Genomic DNA, 18,851 nt, shown 5'->3' with positions numbered 1-18,851 from the left:
TATGAAGTCCGCTGAATTATTAAACCTCACCCTTACGAATCCTTCGCTCAAACGTAACACACTATGGGGCCTTATGCACTAATCTGTGCAAAACTCCACGGAATAACTTTGTGATTAGCCCATAATCACAGAAGCTAAAAAAAGGAAATTAAACTAATAAAGAAACTTTACCTCATTGAAACACTCATATTACGTCTACACGTTAACACAGACATCAAAATGCATGCTGGATAATTCGATTTAACGAAGTTAAATTTTACATATTAATACGACACTTCTGATGTTCATGCTTAGTAATATCATTGAATGTACTTATCATTTGCTGTGTGTAAGCATGCTGTCATCTGAGGATGAGTAACTAAGGGCTGTCCTGGTATCCTTTTATAGGAAATACGATTCGCCGACGATGGAGAGAGTAAGCTCCGCCCACAGGGCACAAATCGCTCCGTTAATAATGGTCCCTCAGGGTTGAATAAATATTAATTTTGTAGTTCTTGACTTCCCCTTTTCACTGATCTACTTTCGTGTAAATTGCATCGCTGAATCTCTGGTAATCTTAAAAGCTTTCCCTTGGATTTTAGCGCGCGCAGTAGTTCAGGCCGGGGACTCCCATATTTCTGTCAAGACAAGCGCTCACGACAGATGTTTACCATCACGCACATCTGTCTAATGTGCGTCATTACTAATACGTTCGTTCAATAATACCGTTTTTTACATTATCAAATATTGTAAATTATACTGATTTCAATGAGTCCTTACTAAGGCTTGTACCGAAATTGTATTACTATTATTATTATTAATATTATTATCACTCGACGCGCGAGATTTGTGAGTTGGTATGCATGAATATGCAGGGAAGTCGCTGAGAATATCCAGCTCTCAACTTAGAACCCTGTAAAGTTTTCTCCGTCTCCTGACATAGGCAGTATCTGAATGTGGCGTGCTGTTTCCTTTTCGCTTGCACGCCAGAGAGCGTAATTTCAAGGTTTCGCTGTACTGAGAGCTCTCTCCCTTGGTATGCGCAATTAGAGCTTTAACCTTCGACCTAGCGCAGCGCCACTCGTATCCCGGACCGGGCGTAAAATGCTTATTACAATCCAAATGTGTCGTACAATAACGCAGAAAACGGTATATATTACTTGTTGGGCTTCATGACATGTCTACTAGCATTGTATTGAACGGTTACAATATAATTAAGAAATATTAAAATAACTAACCAAAACCAACTGGAAGATGTTAATGTTCACTGTGTTTTTAATGTTGCTCTTACTTTTTAAGTTCTGTTTCTGATGGAAAGATCAAGATACGTTTTACGTGTGACGTAATCCTTCATACATCTTTGCATGATAGGTTATGAATCTCATTATAAAACCGTATTGGATTTCAGAATAAGAAGTTATATTAATAAAAACCACCTTTCCAATACACAATAGTCCTTTATATTTAGGACAAAACCATTAATAGATATTAAAAGGAGAACATGTTTCGCTCATTCTTAGAGAGCATCATCAGCTAGAGATAACTTAACCCATTGTGGGTCAGGGCCCTGATCCTGGTATATATAACGAAAAACGTCTAATATTACATTGATAAAATAAGAATTTAAAAATAATCAATAAGATTATATTATGTCTATTAAAACAAATATTGATCATTAAAAATTAAAATGTAAGTGGAATGAATGACATGAAAATGTTACTATAATATGTATAGATTAATTGTTGATGACCATCAAACCTCCGTAAACAACCAAGGGACTAATCTTCCCTCAATTAACACACGGGATGCACCCGATTCAAGTTTTTTCACCTACGAGATCAGTAGTTCTCCATTTGTAGCCCAATATTAACACACTACTACACAAAATAATAATAATAATAATAATAATAATAATAATAATAATAATAATAATAATAATAATAATAATAATGTTTGAAACACAACGCGAAGAAGTCTCATAAGGTTACTTACGCCGATCCAGACGACGTTTTATCCATCAGTGCAGTTCGTTTTTCAACCAATATATGTGATTTTAGCATTCCTCATCATGTTTATTTCATGAAACAACATCATAGTTCGTTACAAGAGCTCACCCTTATGTGAATAACTGTTTTGAATCACAAACAGTCTAATGCCATTGAGCGAAGATTATGGTCATTGATTTATACGAACAATTAATCACTACATATTATAGTAACATTTTCATGTCATTCATTCCTCTTACATTTTAATTTTTAATGATCAATATTTATTTTAATAGACGTAATATAAGCTTATTGAATATTTTTAAATTGTTAAAATTCGTATTTTATCAATGTCATATTAGACGTTTTTATGTTATATGTACCGGGATCAGGGCCCCGACCCACCATGGATTAAGTTATCTCTAGCTGATGATGCTCACTAAGAATGAGCGAAACATGTCCTACTTGTAATATCTATTAATGTTTTTATCCTAAATATAAAGGACTATTGTGTATTGGAAAGGTGCTTTTTATTAGTATAATAACTTCTTATTCTTTGCATGATGTTAGACAGAGAATATAAATTGCTAATAAAATTCTCGGAACAGTAAACAGTGTTTAAGAAAAGAAACTAGAATTTGAAATCGAAAGGAAGCAGGCTTGTAGTTTTACCTGACAGTTGATATCGTGATCATAGCCACGGGAGCTTAAGCTTTACGTGGAATACTAATAGCGCATCTTTTCACACCATGTCAGGTGTTGAAAAGAGAACCCTCAAAAAGTAAAGTGAAAGATGAATGAAAGTGGTATTCGAACCTACCTATCTCCAGTATTCAAGGATAATTATACGTAGTACTACGTAAATTTTTTTCGACATATCCCAGGTACTTCTGGGTTCACTGGATAGCCCCTGGCCGACTTCAAGTTTTGGTCAGCATTTAAGAATGATTGATTCTTTTGATGCCACGAGATCTCTCTAGTGTAATTGCCAACGCAGGAAGCACAAGGATTGGAACCCCGACCACCCAGGAGACATCAGTAGCAAACCTACTGCACTTATGGGCTAGCCAAGAATAATTATCACATGCCGACTGCTAAACCAACTGACCTGCTTTCAGCGGTGGTGTATCAGTTGTGGAGTAATTTCATAAATATTGGGATTCGATATCTTCATTTACCTCGTCTTCGCATCCCCTCAATTACCGAGGCGGGGAACTACCACTGGAGAGCCCGTAACATTAATTCTCCCGCAGCCTCGCGTAATGAGACCCGGTCTGCGGCCTGGACACACTTGCAATTGGTGAAAGGCACTTATCGATTTCCTTCACAGGCTTCTGTAGCCGCACAAACATACCACTGAAGTTCAAAGAGGAGCTGTTTGCTCAAAGTTTCCGCATTGCTACAATAGTTAGACAGCTGCAGAACAACGTGAGATTTCTCTCGATAGCTGCGGTCAGATATGTCGAAAGGTCATCCTTTGGAAAGAAAACTAGGGGACACTGTTTTCATTTGTAAGTTAATGACATAGTGGTGATACTTCAGTGTACTTATTAAAAGTGCTATATTCAAAAATGACATTAGACTGTTAGAAAAATAAAAGAAACTAGAATTTGAAAACGAAAGGAAGCAGGCTTTTAATTTTACCTGACCGTTAAATTCGTGATCAGAGCCATGGGAGGTTCAGTTTTACGTGCAATACGAATACCGTATTTTTTCACACCATGTCAGGTGCTGAAATGAGAACCCCCAAAGGTAAAGTCAAAGTTGAATGAGAGTGAGATTCGAACCTACCTATCTCCAGTATTCAAGGATTATTAGACCTAGTACTACGTAAAATTTCTTCAGCATATCCATCTATTTCTGGGATCACTGGATAGCCCCTGGCCGACTTCAAGAATTGGTCAGCGTTTAAGAATGAATGACTCTCCTGATGCCACGAGATCTTTCTAGTGTAATTTCTAACACGGGAACCACAGGGATTGGAACCCCGGCCATCCAGGAGATATTAGTAGCATAGCAACTGCACTTATGAGCCAGAGAAGAATAATTAACAGATGCCGAGTGCTAAACCAACTGACCTGCCCTGAGCAGTGTTGTATCAGTTGCATGGATGTTAGGGAAAACAAAAATGCCCAGTCTTCGAGTCAAGGCATTTAACCACTTAAAATTCAAATCCCCGACTTGGCCGAGAATCAAACCTGGGAACCCCTGAACGGAAGGCCGCTAAGCTGACCATTCGGAAAATTAGGATAGTGTTACACTGATCTCGTGGATATGTGTCTGCGACCTCCTGCATTGAACATGGCTGTGATGTTCTGCTCTGTTAAGAGCGATATTTGAAGCCAGACGCCGATGATCATAATCATAAACCTTTACATTCCACGCCCGCATTAACTTGGATGTCAACATGTCTCCCGCTGTCCCAAACCGGAGTTAATTCAAAATTCAAGCACTGCCCTCTTCTCTACTTCCGAATTTAGTCTGACGCTATAATTTTGTTGTTCATCACAACTTCTGTTCAGACGACGGACGATTCATAAATTTCCTTACAGTATTTTGGCGACAATAATTTGCCTTGTGTTTTTTCCTTCACAGTTATCTTCTGAGACGCGTGCCCAGAAGTATAAAGAAAGCATGAAGGAAGATTATATCACGGGCGATCAAAAAATTTCCGTTCGACGACCGTACAGTCCTCAATCGGGATGCCAATCAGGCCAAATCGCGTGAGCTTTCAGACACTCATCGCATCGACGCACGTGGTTGAAGATCCCCGTGCGGTAAAACACCATTTCCTCTCTTGCTGAAGGAAGTCTGTAACCGCGTGCTGCACACCCTCGTCCGACAGGAAGCATCAACACTTCAAGGTCTTTTTTGAGGGGGCCGAAGACGTGATAATCGCATGGGGAGAGATCAGGACTATATTGCCCTAATCGCCTCATCCACCGCACGTCGGCCGGTGTCTTGTGTTGAAATGCGACCCACACGGAACTTGGTGCACCATTCCACAACGGTGCTTTTCGACAGACATGCTGCCCCATACACACTCTTCATTCTCCTATGGATGTCCACCGGGGTTTGTCCTTCGGAAGTCAAGAATAGAATAACAGCAATTTGGTCCTGTTTGGACGCATTTGATATTAATGTCGCCATAGTTCACGTGGCCTCATTTATCGCACGCACCCCAGCACGACACACAGGTCTCTTTGCCTAAATGTCCGTCCTCATATACCCGCATCGGAGTCGCGCTAAGTTGCATGTCCGCTACAGCAACGACATCAAACGGAAACTTTTTTGATCACGCCATATATTTTAGAAATTTTAGGGAATGGTGATGAGCCTGACTTTTATGAATATAGCGAAAATAAATTGAATTGGACATGCTGTACATATTTATTACGCCATTGTCAAGCTCTGGCAAGAGTCAAGGGGAAACTACTGCTAATATTGTCGTCTCATGACTGTTCAATAGCTGTGTAAATTCAAGGTAGTTTTAGCAATTTCCAACCATTGTCGAAACATTCAGGAAAATCTGTTATTGGACATGAATTTTAAAAAAGCAAAGTCATCTCCGTACAGGCCATGAAGGCCCTTGGAGCGGTGGAAGGTAAAGGCTTCCACTATCCGTAACCTCGGCACATGATGGGGTAGAGTGGTTAGCTCTACGCCCGGCCGCCTTTGCCCCCAGGAGTTAAACTATTGGACATGAATAAGGCTGAAAGAAACTTGGAAGTGGAAAGTTTTAGCAACCGTAGCCGACGACTTTGGTCTCCATTTTGGATCGTAATATTTTTAACGATCATTCCTAGAAACACTTGGTACTGAGAAGTACGATTATGGTATGTTCCTTCGTTTTCAGAAATGTAATGTCCTATTCGTCTGGCGGCCATCATCATGCCTCATTCAAACTTCAGAAACACATGCTACCTTGCCGTGAGCAGCTGGCTGTTAGTCAACCTGAATAACACATCAACCATCCACAACTGAATCAGGATTGTGCATTTGAGGGTCGTCCTGTGGTGGTGGCATCACACAACAATAAGTTGCATTCTGCTATCCCTTGAATTCTGGTAGGTCAGTGTAATATTCAAAAGAATTGTATTTGGGTGCGTTCGTCTACGAGTGTTCAGTAACTGCGAACAATCATTGCTCACCGAAGAGTCTACAGACACGAAGCTCTACTACTGTTCATATGACAGCATTACAGGTAAATCTAAAAACACATTGAAATTTGAGTTCAGTTTACGTCAATAATTTTACCGGCGATACGTGAAAGCCCATGATTAGTTGACTGAACACACCGAGTTAATGGTGTGCTTTTATTAAACTCCCAACGTAATGACTGCCATTACAAATGGCGTTTGTCAACCAGATAACATTCTGCAGCAGGAGCCCATTAACGTTTCAGTGTAGTCGTTGTAGTCGGATCTGGTAGCCTCGTGTTAGTGATATCCCGATCCCTGTCATCACAAACTAATAATTACTTTCAAAACTATCCTAATACCACAAGTTCTTAGTCTATATCGGAAAAAATCTTATCAGCACTGCTAAAATCCTCGGAATATTTTAACAATGTGCAGAGCCATATCTCATTTTACTGCCTTCAAAATTCTTAGTAATTTGTACTAACACCAAATTAAAAAGTACCGCACTGATTTCTAGAGCTAACACACTGGGTTAATATTATAGACTGCATACTGCAAAACATGTTCCCCAGAGGGGATGCTGAGATTAATGCAGTGGGTGCAGCTATGATGTAAAGTTATGAATCTCATCGCCTTTGTGAACAATCTCTATTACTCACTCTAGACACTGCAGACAGAATTCTCTACTTCTCTTGTCCATTTCCATACATTTACAACTGAGTTGAGCAAGCAGAAAATTAATAGTAACGTGTTACTTCATTGTTAACTTCAAAGAGCTCGCAGGTGCCCGGGAATCGAAGAGCGACTACCTCAGTGACGGTCTATGAGCGATGTCACATGGCTATTATGTCTCCAAATATACTAAAGAACTGAATTACACTGGCTTACTAAAATATAGACAAATGTTTACCAGCAGAGGGTGATTTTAATCTACATTAATACGATAGTCCCTGTTAAAAATGACTGGTGATGTTGTCAAACTAATGACGTCACAACCCGATATCATCAGGTGAGTTGACTTGGCAAGCCTTAGTGAGCTGCTTGGGTTTGTTTGTATTTTTATTATCAACTACAATATTCCTTAGTTTCGTATTCACCGCCTATTATATTGCAATTTATGTTTTCGTACATAAACCAAACCGTTAAAATTAAAACCACTGGAGTTAAAAGAAATTCGGCTCGTACGCGTACTGACGAAGAACAATTTATAAACAATAAAGTTCAAGAAGTAAACAAACGTGTTGAACGCCAGTTAAATACAACGACTGTTTGACTATTTTCCGAGATATTCGTAGTATTTCGTCTTTCGAAATTAATTACATGTTTTATGTTTATAATAATAAGTTACGAGTAACTGAAATAATGTAAACACTTTTAGTTCTTTATGCACAATTTTAACTTTGTTGGTATGAAGTTCTTTATAGTCTTCATTAGTTAGTAACTTAAGTTACATCCACTTAGTGTTTCCTATAACTCCAATTCTTCTGCACTTATAAGTCGCATCATGGTAGTTAACAATATGTTTTCCATAGTTCCTTTTGGAGACTGCTCTGTCCAGAATGGACATCACAAAATCGAACGATTCTCTTAAGAGCTGACCTTCTTTAAGCCATATATTTTAGGCTTTCTTGACAATGTGTTCTAGGTTAAACTGGTCTAAATGTACTCCATGAATTTATATGTGTTTCCAGTTCGTTAATACGTGGATTTTCTTTTTATTCTTCTTCCTGACCTTTTCCCAATTACATTGGTTCCGCACTAATTTGGGTTAAGCTCTATTTCACAGCAGGATGCCTTTCCTGACACCAACCTTGGTGGAGGGATATTCACTACAATATGTTTTTGTTTTGGTTGGTAGTGTGAGGTGCCGTATACGAATGAGGTTGTATATTAAGACGAACACAACACCCCAAGTTCCCCCTAGTTGAAATCCACGGCCCGGTCACAAATCGAACCCAGGGCCTCCTGAGTCGAAGGCCAGTATGCTGACCATTCAGCCAAGGAGCCTGGCATGGATTTTATTATTGTTATTACTAATATCATTATTATCCAATATATATTGTATATTGCCGTCAGAGAAATTTGTAATGCTGGCTGCACAACGAGAAGGAAAGATAGTCGCCTGCCAATAGGGCTAGTTCCAAAAGCGTAGCCTGTAAAACTATGGAGATTTGTTTCATTTCCCGATCCCGATACAAGATTAAGAGTTAACACTAAAGAATAAGAATCAAAATATAACACTCCATTAACGTACTTTTGACCGTGTTATCCTCAGTCCCGAACTGAAGCAATGGTAACAACTACACTAATCGAGTCCATTTCGAGTCTGGTAATATTCTGAGCCGCTAGCTGTGTCTAAAAGGTGGTTTCTTATGAATAATATCCAAAGTTGGTGGAGCTACCCCGATAGAGAAAATTGCTAACTGACACGCTACACAAGCAACAAGAACTTCAATTACATCCCAGCCCACTAGGCTGATGTATAAACTGTAGCTACTTTTCACTTGTTGGTATAAGACTCTTAATTCTTTCAATGTTAAAGAGTAAAAACTTTTCTTGTTTCTTCCATGTTTTCTTCCTTCGCGGTACATGTTCCTTATTAACACGTAGCCTACCTTCTTTCCGTCTCACCCCAGCAACTGAAAGGCAGAGTTGTACGCCGTCCGGCTGCAATTCAACTTTTCAAGCCGCTCTTCACTGTAACTGAAGTCCTTAAATGTTTGAAATGAGCTTGCTGGCTATACTTCCACGAGTGTAATTTATCTATCACTGCACCGGTTAACAGGACGATGACTTTGACCCTGTGTGAGCTACTTAATGAGTTCATTCAATGACTGACATGAGTGTTAGGTGCATCCTCGATAAAACAACAGACTACGATAGGAATTTACTTCAAAATGTATAGGCAAAATCCTAAATTCCTCCAAGTGTTGAAGATATAGACCTAGTTTCTCACCATTTTACTTGGTGGTCTGACGTCGACTATCTACTTGCCTGCGGATTTCGATCCTGGTAAGAGGGTTATAATGGGATTCACTCGACCTTGTGAGATTAACTTACGAACTGTGTGATATGAGGGGGTAGTGAGCCCGGATATGATGGTCAAGTAAAAGGGCTAACGTTGACGTCATGATGACTATATTACAATATTTGCTGGCTATCTGCCTGAGCAGGAGACGTCTGGTGGTTACATTGCCACGAATTTGGGTTTTCTTTTCTTAGTCATGATGAACATGAAATAAGCCGGTCTCGCGTTGTATGGATAGCGTGCCTGCTTATTACCCAGGATCCCGGGTTTCATTCCCGGCCGGGTCAGGGATTTTAACCTGGATCTCTGGGCTGGCTCGAGGTCCGCTCAGCCTACGTGATAAAGTGAGGAGATATCTGACGGTGAGACAGCGGCACCCGTCTACAAAGCCAAGAATAACGACCGAGTGTATTCGTCGTGCCGACCACACGACACCTTGTAATCTGCAGGCATTCGGGCTGAGCAGCGGTCTGGTTTGGTTTTGGAATATGAAATAATCAGCAGGGAGCTAATTCAGAACTAATTGAACTCGCCTTTCGGAGCGCAGATCGCCGAGATGGAATAGAGCGGCGAGGTAGCGCGCTGGCTTTGACTAGCCTCAGGTAATCATGTCCCGCAATCTGATCCGAATGACTGGGAAGTTAATACTTGGTGTAATACACTCTCACTTTCAAACCTGCATGCGAAAATATGCTTAAATATGTGGATATGGAGAAAGCATATTTTTCTGCTTGAATACGTGATAAATACACTCATGTTCATAAAAACCAGAACACCTTGAAAGACTAGAGATAGGAATTTACAATAATATTCACAGGACATGTGCATTCTTATGTTCTGTAGAAATGATTAGCATTCCCTATAAACCGAAGGTAATTCATCAGCGTGACATGAGCAGACGTGCAGGATGCCTCGCAGACGTATGCGAAAACCGTACCATCAAATGAGTGCGTTTGAAATAAGGTGCATTATTGACATGAGAGAACGTGATACATCCATCCGGGAAATTGCTGCTCGTGTTGGACGAAGTGTGTCTGCAGTATAACGAGTGTGTACAGAAAGGTTCACAGAAGGCCGTAGAACACGACGAGATGGATCTGGTGGCACCACCCAGATCACCCCCCGAGAAGATCGACACCTCATCCGAATGGCATTGCAGGAGAGATCTGCGTCCTCCTCGGCTCTAGCGCAACAGTGGAACAGTGTAGCACATCGTACACTATCAGGCGTGACAGTCCAGTCTGGGTTACCGGCGCGTCGTCCACTTCTCCGCCAGCTTAGTATAATATGCATAAACATGCTAGATTGAAATGGTTTATGGAATGACGTCACTGGGGACAGGAATGGCAGCAGATAGTGTTTTCGGACGAATCCATGTTCTCTTTGTTTGAATATGATGGCCGCATTTTGGTTCGCCGCAGACAGGAGGAGGGGCATCACATTGGCTGCATTCGCACAAGACATGCAGCGCCATCTCAAGGCCTTATCGTGTGGGGTGCTATTGGGTACAACCATAAATGACAGTTGGCGAATGTCCAGAGCACTGTGACCAGTTTGACCTACGTGAATGACATCCTGCGACCCGTAGCCATACCCTTTCTGCACGACACCCCAGACGCAGGACAACGCGCGACCACATGTTGCTGCACGAACATGTGCCTTCTTGCTGTCACAGCAGTTCTTTGCTCTACAATGAAGGAATGCATTATTGGCATGAGAGAACGTGATGCAGCCATCCGGGAAATTGCTGATCGTGTTGGACGAAGTGTGTCCGCAGTACAACGAGTGTGTACAGAGAGGTTTGTGCGGTAGTGTCGCTTAAACGCATCTGATCAGATTAAATACACTCAAAGAAATTGTTAATGAGAAATAATAGAGTATTGTGATAATTAGCCATTTGACTAATAGTTCTACGTGGCTAATAATACTGTGATCATTAATCACGTGAATAACAATTTTACATGGCTGTTAATCTTGTTATTATTAGACAAGTGACCGGTATTTTAAGGTGGCTTTTAATCTGGAAATATTTATTCATGTGGTTAATATTTAATGTGAACATCAACCACAGGACCTTCAGTTTATGTGGAATACGAACCATACGAAAGTGATGTTTCTCTTGAAGGATTCCACATTAATTCCTCGGGATTCTGACCATGGTCATCTTGGTGACAAGCTAATGATGATGACACTCAGCTACCCTATTCCACGTGTCTCTTACTCCTGTGATAACAAGTGACGCGACCATGCAGTTTTACGAGGAATATTTTCTTAGGAATGTGACTCCCCATTTAGAAGAACTCAATGACGTGCCAGAGATCGATGTAACAGTACCGTGCGAAGCTCGTGACTATAATACTATTGATCACATTCTTAGAAACAATACATTTTCAAGCATCAACGGCTTATGTTTCCAGACAATTTTAGTTTTGGTGGTCTACATCTGTTGTCTTTTATTAGACCACTAATTCCATGCACATATCGAAGAGAAATCGTAGGACTTCTGAGAGTTTCAGCTACTCCCGTTTTTAATAAATGTTGTTGATAATAATAATAATAATAATAATAATAATAATAATAATAATAATAATAATAATAATAATAATAATAATGGGAAGGGATAGGGCTAAGACTGGGAACGTAGCTGCCGCAGCTTAAAATAAGGTATCTGATATCTGTGTGGTGTGAAAATAGCAAAACATTGTCTTCTTCAGGGCCCCTAATGTTGGGAATATATGATGATGATGCATGTTGTTTAAAGGGGTGTAACATCAAAGGTCATCGGCTCCTAAATGTTGGGAAATGCCGGGCTGAGTGGCTCAGACGATTGAGGCGCTGGCCTTCTGACCCCAACGTGGCACGTTCGATCCTGGCTCAGTCCGGTGATATTTGAAGGTGCTCAAATACGTCAGCCTCGTGTCGGTAGATTTACCGGCACGAAAAAGAACTCCTGCGGGACTACATTCCGGCACCTCGGCGTCTCCGAAAACCGTAAAAGTAGTTAGTGGGACGTAAAGCAAATAACATTATTATTCAATGTTGGGAATAGAACGTACTATATTCCGAGTGCAAGCTTACAGCTCTCAGACTGTATAGCACGGCCTACTCTCCCTGCATTATTATTATTATTATTATTATTATTATTATTATTATTATTATTATTATTATTATTATTATTATTATTATTATATGCGAATAAGCGAATTAGGACTACGCAAAGTACTTAGAGGCATGCATTGGCCTTCCTTTTTGTCCGCATTTCTTTCATCCTTTTACTGTGGGCATCCTTTCTGTCTTCAGACCAGGTTGTTCCAGTCTTCTTCTTACGTCTTTTTTCTTCATCAGCTTCCCATTTGTGAATTTTGGATCTGAACATTACTCTGTTTCGGACATTCCTGCCTGCTTCAAATCGGTCTTGATTTCGCTAATCCGTGTCATGTTGTCTGTTTTGGCTTTACTCCTCTTTTCGTAGAGTTCAACTATTTGTTTTTAAGTCTATCTGGATGCATTCTTTTAATATATCCATTATTATTATTATTATTATTATTATTATTAGTGATATTCAGTAAGCTGGAATCACAATCATAATCATTCACCTGCACCATAACAGAAGCACGTTCAGTCTAATGTATCATCAATTAAGTAAATGCTGCTGCTTAACATAACACAAATCATTCTTCTTCTTTTCCTGCCGCTTTTTCCCACACCTGTGGGGTCGCGGGTGCGAACTGCGTCGCACATGTGGATTTGGCCCTGTTTTACGGCCGGATGCCCTTCCTGACGCCAACCCTCTATGGGGGGATGTAAGCACTATTGCGTGTTTCTGTGGTGGTTGGTAGTGTAGTGTGTTGTCTGAATATGATGAGGAGAGTGTTGGGACGGACATATACACCCAGTCCCCGAGCCAGAAGAATTAATCAGAAGCGATTAAAATCCCCGACCCAGCCGGGAATCGAACCCGGGACCCTCTGAACCGAAGGCCAGTACGCTGACCATTCAGCCAACGAGTCGGACAACATAACACAAATCATTAAATATCTTAATTTATCGCTCAGTATCTTCAAAATGTACGTAATTACTGAGCTGCTGCAAGAGAGCCGAGGTACTGCTGTTGGATACATATCCTCAAGTTAGTTCCTTAAACGAGTCTTTCTAATTTACTTTTAGCTCAAACAGGTGCGAACATAAATTTATCACTTGTATATATAACTTAGGGAGTCGTAAAAGGCATCACTTAGGTAACTTCTGATTAAAGCGGCGTCAGACTTTTTCTAGATTCATAAATGATTTAGGGCAATCAAGTAATCTTTCATTTCAGTGGTAATAACGCCTACATTGGCAACAAGGAGAGGGGAAAGATTCTTAAATAAATATCCATCAAGTGTAATTCACAAAACATTTTTCTGAACTGGAACAAAATTGCACAAAAAATGTTCGCGTATGTCATGAGTTCATATGGACACAGCAGTTCTTTGCTCTACAATGCGGTGAAAGGTACTCTGCTTGGCCCATCTGTTCGGTGGTGTCGCTTAAACGCATCTGATAAGAATACATACACGCAAAGGAATTGTTAATGAGAAAATATTTTATTTGAAGTTTAAACTTTATTTACAGAGGTGTTCTCTTAGAAGAAGAGGGAGCCGTTTCGTTTCCTTTACACTTGAGTGGGTGATGGTGAATATACTCGTGCCAAACGAGAATTAATAATGTTATTTGCTTTACGTCCCACTAACTACTTTTACGGTTTTCGGAGACGCCGAGCTGCCGGGATTTAATCCCGCAGGAGTTATTTTACGTGCCATTAAATCTACCAACACGAGGCTGACGTATTTGAGCACCTTCAAATACTACCGGACTGAGCCAGGATCTAACGTGCCAACTTGGAGTCTGAAGGCCAGCGCCTGAAACGTCGGAGTCACTCAGTCCGACAAAAACGAGAATGAGCTTAGCTGCATTACTTTGGGAGCAAGACCATATTTTTCATTTCCTCGAAATGTTCAATTTCCTGAGAAGGATATTTTGTTGTCTTCCCTCAGATGAGTCAGCGAACTTCACTGGAAAATAGAATATAGCGGTATTCAGTATGGAAAAAGTCACAGCCAGTTTCCAGTCATTTGACCGGGTCAGGAATTTCATGAATGAAGCCACCGTCTATCGGTGAGGATATGAATTGTGCTGGCTACCGAAACCTATCCCACTCTACTGGGGCAACGAATAATCACTGACAGACGAAATTAAATTATGTTGAAGCATGTTGCTGGATTGAAAGATGTCAGGGAAAACCGGAATACACGGAGAAAAATCTGTCCCTCCACTGCTTTGTCCAGCACAAGTCACGGATGGAGTGACCGGGATTTGAACCACGGAACCCAGCGGTGAGAGGCCGGCGCGCTGTAGCCTGGCCCACGGAGGCTTCCGTATTCAGTGTTAATGTCACAAAGGAATTATTTATACTGTCGGTATTTTAAGCCTTGGCTACCACTAGTGCATGCACGTCCGGCGCTTCGGCTGAATTCTCACTGTACTGGCCTTCGGATCAGAGGGTTCCGGTTCTAAGAAATATAGTGTGGTGTTTTTTAATACTTTAAAACGATTATGCGATATACAGGATACTTGTGAATTTTGAAATTGTTGTGATTGTATGATGATTCAGAGCATTGTGGTTATTTGAATTATAACAGTAAAAACATCGAAACCATTGCTGTTATTTACGTAGGTTTAGTCATAAGTCATGGCAACTATTTTTCTCTCGAGAACAGGAGACAACACGGAAAATCTTAAGATATGCATTTGGAAACGTACGGTATGTACTTGCGTATGATGCCGCTAGATGGTGTATGTAAACAACAGTGTGGGTCTAAGCATGGCCCCAAGTTCAGTGTGTGAGTGAGAGCGTCACAAAATGGAAGTCAACAAGCAGGAGCCGCCTTATACACCTGATCTCAGCCCATGTGACTATGATCTAATCCCCAAAGTCAAGAAACCATTACGTGGACAACGGTTTGCTAACAAAGAGGACACCTTAACAGCATTTTGGAGAGTGGGGTCACAGGTTAGTGATACACATGCAGCGAATGGTATTCAGCGCCTGCCCCACCACTGGCAACGCACAGTGGAAACCTTGGGTGATTATTTCGAAGGTCTGTAACCAGTGGAGACCTGTCCTCTGTACGTAGTCTTGTGTATTTGCTGTCTATACCATAATAAAACAATGTTTACCAAAGGCCTGTGTTCTGTCGCTTTCCAACGATAATCTCCTGAAGTCAGAATTTGTATTCAGGCACTGTGCATAAGTACGTGCCCTATATTTCAAAATGCATATCTTATATTTTCCGTATTGTCTCCTGTCCGCAAGAAAAAAATAATTGCCATGACTTATGACTCGACCCTCGTATATGGAAGTGGTTTCATGTTCCTCTTAAGACGATTATGTCATTATTCAGGTCGGTATTAAGTTCCAAAAGTACCAAATTTTGATACCTTGTTGCATTACGCCGTTTTTCCCTTTGCTGGTCCCTTGTTTGTTTCCTAGCGCAAAGGTTTGGCGTCAGGAAGAGCACTCGTCCGTAAAAAACTAGTCTGAATCCATTAAAACTGCCAAATCCAGGTAACTGGGAAAAGACCAGGAAGAAGACCCCTACTGTCTGTGCGTCTCTCCAATATCACTTCTGCCACAAAATAATTCGTGTTTGGTCCATCGGATCGAAAAAATGTAAATCCTGACTCATCATTCCACTGCTCCAATTCCAGTTGCGATGGTCCAAAACACTCTGTGAGTCCCCGAGCGTTATGGTTTTTCGTGATATGGAGGCTTATGTACTACTCCACTTCCATAATATCTGAATTTTAGGGCATCTGTATGCAATATTCCAATGGAAATAGATACTCCTGTTGTTACATGGAACTCCTGTCAAATAGTAGCCATCGGTTGTGAGCTATTTTTAATAATCTCACGTATCACTGTTTTGCGATTTTTGTCGGTTTAAATTTCAAGTCACCCAGAACGTGTACCTTTGCCACAATGCGTATCCACATTCGAGTTACGCATGACAAATATTGCTGTTGATTTGAGACAGGTTAACTTCACTGAAATCACCCTGTGGCAGCCCACAATTAAGCCTTTATCGAAGTCCGATAGCTGTGTACCTCGTGTCATCTCTTCTCAATTGTTCGTCTGACATCGTGAAGCATGCAGTACTTCGGCTACACAGGACAACTGACGTACTAAATTACTAAACAACATGGGCGCCCCAATATTTTTGATAGATAGTGTAATTTCATTGACCGGAAGATGTACAGACTGTGTGTTTCTTATTGCACTTCGTGGATGGTCGTGGACGAGGGGATGTACAGTACTATTCATCGTTCATTGTGTCAACAGTACATGCTGACGGAGGTGCTTATGTTTTGTATATATGCAGTTTTAACTGGTTGAATCGTGGACATTTGATGCATTAAGGCAAACTTAATAGTGATAACCATAAATAATCAGGGTGAGTGGCTCATTAGGTTAGAGCACTGGCTTTCTGAGCATATATTTGCAGGTCCGATCCTGGCTCAGTCCGATTGAAAGTGCTCGAATACGTCAGTCTCGTATCGGTAGAACTCCTGTGGGACAATCTTCCGCTACCTCGGCGTCTATGCAAACCAAAAAATGTAGTTAATGGGACGAATAACCAATAACATTATTCTTATAGTCATAATTGTAACCTACTTTCTAACTATGTGCAAACCACCATACTTCGCTTTTCCATGAAGGACAATTGTATTCTTCAAGACTACAATGCATCGAACCATCAGACATGACTTGCGTTGGATGATTTGGGGAATCTGACGTGTTGTGTATTGACGGGACTTCCAACCAAAATGATATCTCTCTCATCAACCCCACATCCTCGAATACATGGCAGAACCCAGTGAAGGTCTGTATACGCCACTCACATTCATATGTATCGCATTCACGCGGACTGTTGGGCCTGTCTTACGTTGACATCTGCTGCAAGGTGAACGAAATACAGAGTATTAGCTGAATGGCCAGAGTTCAGTGATCAGTTAGTACATGTATTCTATGTTCTTTAATCAAGAAACAGTGAATCGTAGTACATTTATAGCTTGCTGGAACTAATCGAAGGATGACACTTTTGTTAAGAATGATGATTACTGTATATTGAGGGACAGTGATCTTCAGTGGAAATATTCTGGGGTACTGTCATTTTTCTGCTTGAAGGCAACCAAACACACCTGTCCTTTAGCACAGACATCATTCAAAGTTTTTCGAGTCCCATTCATTAAGGGTTCACACATTCTCCGCTACGAGAATGGGAACGTCATAGAATTCCTTTTCTGTGCTGCCAGTCGAGAAAACATTATTCAACCTCTCCATGTACGACTGTACATTGCCTGACGAAGGAATTCTGTTCCATTTCATTCTATAGACGTGATTATAAAGGGTAGTGAGGAGCAACATTACGAGTACGCTTTATTCATGGGCATCATTAGGCGTCATAATGGTATTCTAAATGATTTATCAAACATCTCAGATAAATACCTACCTTCCCGTCCCTTCCGTGTAATTATTATTATTATTATTATTATTATTATTATTATTATTATTATTATTATTATTATTATTATTGTTATTATTATAAATTTATAGGCGCACTTTAAGAAGAACGTCACTGACCGTACAGAGGTTTGATCCTGTAGTCTTGAGTGTATGAGACAATCGCTCAAGCAATTAATCCACGCCCTCGGTCGAATAAAGTCTGTTTCTTATGTAGCGTCTATTAGGAGTATAGTTAACCCTAGATTTAACAAGCACGGGAAGAAAGTGCCATACGTTTTTACATAAGCAAAATAAGATATAAAGGTTACTCAGGTCTGTTTCTCTCTTCTTCTATTTATCAATTACCTACGTTAAAATCTACTTAATTCGCAATTAATCACTGACAAATTATAAAGTGATTTAAAATATTCTGCTTATGGGTGCTTTTTTCACATTATTGGTAAAACTTGAGGCTTTGAATTGTATGTGCCAAACCTGTAATTTAAAATGTTCATTGTTGTATCGGTGAAACTTATTTTAGTTGTATGATTAGAGGACTCCAGTGACCCATAGTTTATGCCATTGAATAAATAATTGGGAAAAAGGTGAAGAGAAATTGAGAGCCAGTGCGAAAAGCTAGATGCCATGTTTGCATGAAGAAGGGGAATACCCAGCGAGAAGGAGAGAATATCACTGAAACAAAAGTTACATGTGTGAACTGTGACCATCAATCTATGTAAAAATATTTACCATCTAAATCAATATATGTACCAGGTCAATGAGAAAAGTTTCCTACTGACTATGAACTTCCAGACTGAATCAAGTGCAACTAAAACTATAATTGTTCTCCATTACTCCGAGTTCATTTATATCACATTAATTATGTGAGAAGTAATTGGGTTTCAGCAATAGAATAACCCGACTTTTAAATATATAGCCATAATTACGAAATATATGTATGGGCATTTTTATCCTTGTTTGGTAAAACATGTTATCAGGAAAGTCTTGGTAATTCTAGGGTTGATCAGAAGAAAGTCATATAGTATGTGAAACTCAAAATTAATACATATATCTGTTTTTTGCTACTTGTTTAACGTCGCACTAACACACTTAGCCACTGTCGGCAGCCCTGAAAATGGTTTTCCGTGGTTTCCCATTTTCACACCAGGCAA

Source organism: Anabrus simplex, chromosome 2 (genome assembly GCF_040414725.1).
Source record: "Anabrus simplex isolate iqAnaSimp1 chromosome 2, ASM4041472v1, whole genome shotgun sequence".
Lineage (NCBI taxonomy): Eukaryota > Metazoa > Arthropoda > Insecta > Orthoptera > Tettigoniidae > Anabrus > Anabrus simplex.
The sequence above is the reverse complement of the archived record's forward strand: the minus strand, read 5'-3'. Positions refer to the sequence as shown.